The sequence below is a fragment of the Meleagris gallopavo genome, chromosome 2, assembly GCF_000146605.3.
Source record: "Meleagris gallopavo isolate NT-WF06-2002-E0010 breed Aviagen turkey brand Nicholas breeding stock chromosome 2, Turkey_5.1, whole genome shotgun sequence".
NCBI lineage: Eukaryota > Metazoa > Chordata > Aves > Galliformes > Phasianidae > Meleagris > Meleagris gallopavo.
Window position 1 is genome coordinate 25083403 of NC_015012.2, and position 4430 is coordinate 25087832.

Here is a 4430-nt window from a genome sequence, read left to right on the forward strand (position 1 = left end):
GTTTACTCTGATACTCATCACACAAGCACAGCAAGAAAGCACATCTGTTCTAGTTTCTTGTGCAGTGAGTACAACAATATGCAGTCTACTTGACTACAACAGAATTGCTAAAATAACACAGGCGCTCCTTACCAGCTATACAGGAAGAGGGAAGAATGTAATTTAGAGGGATATTCATTCTTGGTTATGTAAAAACTAGCAACCACCATGTGAATTTGGTTTGGGACATCTCCTGTAATTGCATCCTATATTTGCTAGACAGGTCTCTGTTGAAAAGCTGAGCAATTTACGACAGAAAAAAGAACAGAGGTGACTCTTGTTGTCTTGCCTTTTTCCTGAAAGAGAAGATACTAAAAAAATTTACTGAAGGAAAACATGAATTTATTCTACAAATAACACAACCTCAGTAAACTAGCTTTGACACGTATCAATTACAATTGAAAAAGGGAGGGCTTTTTATTGCTATTTTGGAAGAATATCAGTCCTAAAGAAATTGATTGTAAGGTATTGCCTTAACACACAGGGCATGTTACTATTCAGAAAAATTACTTCATGGAAGTCCACGAGGCTATTAAGTCATCTTGCATTTTATATCACCTAGAAATATATTCAGTAAAAGACAAGACTAGACAAAGGAGGCATCAAGTTAATTTTGAAGGAGAAAACATCAAGAAAAATACCACATTTTAGAAGCAGGAAAGGAAACAAACTGCTTTTTAATTTCCTACTCAAATTACTTCAGCACTTCAACTCACTGAAATCAGAAGCCCCTGAGACTTGACACTGTAAAACACTTCTTCCTGAGGACCTTCTCATTAAGTGCTGGAGACAGAGTTGGCAGAACACCCAAAGTGATTTATCCATCTTCAATTCATAGGACAGTGGCAAAAGCAGGTTTAAGAAGCCCCTTCATTGACTTACAGTCATGTCCTTCTTTTGGTTTTCTCCCCTCTTCACCAGATGGGCTGTTAACACTGGTAGTAAGTGGCTCTATAGAAACAATCAGATTTCATAACAGAGAAAAAGCTGTGAAAAATACTTACTAGAAGGAGGGAGGCGGAAAAGATGCGAATTAGCAACAAGTCTGTCTGTTTTAGCAAGTGAACACCTTAGCCTGCTAAATAGGAGGCTAAAGTACAAGTGACAGGACAGCTACCAACTATAGCTCCTCTTTCTATGAAACATGAGTTTTATTTTAATTTTCTCTCATGAAGAACATTAAAAGCCACAAACTTATATTTGTACCTTAAGCAAAGTTGCACTTTTCACTTCAGCAAATAGAAATAATCCTCTCATTGATATCCGCAACAGCATAAGAGTATGAATTATTGATACTCTTTGACTTTAATATTTTATGCTGCTGTGAAAATAGATAGCAGAGCCAAATTGCAGTCTGCAACTAAATTACGAAGGTCATCTAAAAGAATGCCAAGCAACCAATGTCTGCTTCTCTAGATCAAAGGAAGGTCTGCAAATTTTCAGTTGAGTTATATTTTCCTCTATTACTTATCAGCCATAAAGCTGAGCAAAGTTTGAAATAAAACACTAGAATATGAAATGCATTCCAGGAAAAAAGGCTTGCTGTCATCAGCACATGCTATTGGCTGCAGCATTTTGTAATGACCCGTAATTTTCTGTGACAAACATTTACTTTTTTGACAGAGTTCAAACCAACTTCTTGCAAAATATACTGAAGTAACATCCAAGTGGCAATGCTAATTGCAAGCTTACTAGGTAAAAACAAAAAATGTAGCTGAAGATGGTGACCAAAAGGTCATTAACTGCTGACGTTTCAGATTTCTCAGAGATCTTTACAATTAGGGATCGTATTCAAAACTTGCCACACCATCTACGATACTTGAGAAAAAATAGCATCTGTAGTACAGCTGGAACAGCTGTGTTGGAAAATCAATCATTGCCTGGCAACTGAACAACTGATTTTCCATCAATCAATACACAAGGCATTCTGGTTAGGTTTATAAAACACATAAATTTGTTGCAGTATCTGCAAATGCAATAAGTGGGTTAGAAATGTAAGAGCAATTGATAAAAGACAGGTTTAAAACAGCTATCAGGCTTAATATGAAAAGAGCAGTATTTATGCATGCTGTATATACAATATTATGGTAACGAACAGATGAACTGCTCAGTGTGATTAGGTCTGACAACAGATAGAGCCAAGAGTAATCCAGAAACAAGGACTTATTCCACCAGAGCAAACATCTTGTGCTATAGAACTCCGTAATTTTTCTTTTTGATAAAATGGACATTCGTGGAAACAGTTACTCCTACTTGTGCCAAGAACTCATAAATCCCTGTAAAATCCTGCAGCTTAAGCTGTTTTCTAGAACTTTATTGGTCTAACTGAGCCCATGAGTAATACTGCAAATCTTATCATTCTGTTGAGATTGCACCACTTCTTACAATAATTTCTCCAGGCTCATTTTTAAAGGACAATAAAGATGCTAACTGTTCTAAGTCCAACATAAAAGAAGAAGTGAGGATGGGGGAGTTATATCAGAAATTGTACAAGTTATTACTACAGCTATGATATTTTAATACTCATAAAACATAAACCTATTGCTGAATGTCAAGCCTCAGAAAACAGGCAGAGATACATCCACGTGTGAAGTAATAGCCATACTTATTCACCTCATCCAACATCCCCTAGTAGCCAACACAAGAGTTCAAGCTGGCGATTCTTGCCAAGGTGATTTCCTTTCCTTTGGACACAGCTGCTCCTTTTGGGCATGGCATCCAGAAGACAATAGTCTCATCATATAGCTTTCCCATCTAATGTTTGGAAGCTCCATCACTCCTGACTCCATTTAATTCAGGAGCACTACCTATACTCTGCTGATCCCAGCCTTTCTTCTCGGTGTCCTTCAAACCATTCCACAGTGGCATCAAGTTGGTTCACAGCTGTGGAATATTTCATGGTCTTAGGAAAATGAAGCTAACAAAGATCCACTCAACACACCTGCCTCAAGCATGCCCACTGGAAGAAATATTACAGTGGTTTTAGAAAAATATAGTGAATGCAGCTAATGCTTAGTATTGCACAAAGAATGAGCCAGTTGTTAATACAGTGAGGGAACTGCAGACAAAATGATAAGGTAGATGTAGACAATTCAGAACAGAGAAAAGCAGCTTTCAACACTAATTATTATAAAACTGTTAGTATAATTGATAAAACCCTTCCTGAAACCCTTCCGGGCACCTGGGAGATATACAAGGAATAGCATAGAGGCAGTTTCCTCTACAGAATGAGTCATTTTCTAATTCAGGCTTTATGTGATCCACTTAATCCTTTCATCAGTTATGGGATTGCTTCAAATAGTTGATTTGAGACAGTTATTTCTAAGGCTGATAGGTTTACTGGTCACTGTGCCATATACTGAGGACTTAAAATGTGAAGACTATAATGGTATACCAGAAAAAACCATAAGTCTGGTAAAAAGCAGCTTAATCTTTATACGATCCTCAGCAGTGAAATCCTACCACGTGGTGCCATCATGTGCAGTCCTATAGCAATACAAAGACTGAAAGTGTCTGACAGCCAAACAAATCCAGGTAGCACTTCAGCAGTGAGGTTTTAATTTTACATTCACAGATACTGTTATCTAAAACTTCTGAGACTGCAGCATTGAGTGGTCCTTTGTAGAACAGTATTTGGGAAAATTTCAGATGCCTGAAACAAAAACAACTCCTTTGGCAATTAATAAGAAATTTCAATAATCTAATATTTATCTAGTCCACAAGAACACTTCCCCACTAACTAACTAGGAATGTTGACACAGTATCTTCTTTTTAAAAACAAAACAAAATACGCAAAATACGTATTTCTAGTTATTTTCTACACATTTGGCTTCCCCCACAATCTATTAATTTGAAAAATTGGTAAATGGGATTCAAGATCCTTGAAGCTAAGGGCAAATTAGAATGCCAAACAGGATTCAGATGTTCCGCTGACAAAAGATTTCCAGTTAGCACTAGCTTTGCAGCTCAGAAGACAAAATTAATTCTCAACATATTCATAAATGCATGTAAACTCTAGAAATCTTTGACGCTAGTTCCTACTGTAACAGACAAGAAAATGCAGAGGCACATTTTAATTACCTGTCAGGAACTAAATAAAAGATTTGTTTTATTAAATACTCCCTGTGTGTAATATAACTATGGAAACAAGTCTGAAATCCAATTGACTTTCTATTTACAGGCTCCTAAAGAGCTATTAAAACATAAAAGTGAACTGCTTAAAACTTGTTTGAAGTTTTATTCTTCTTTAATGTATTTTTCACCTGTTTGATGATTGTTTATACTTTGTAGCATGATGAACTGTGACATTTTTTGCCATTTCACAAAGTCAAAGACTTTGCTATATTTCAATCAAAACAAAACAATGTTTGCCATCAAAAAAAAAAAAAAAA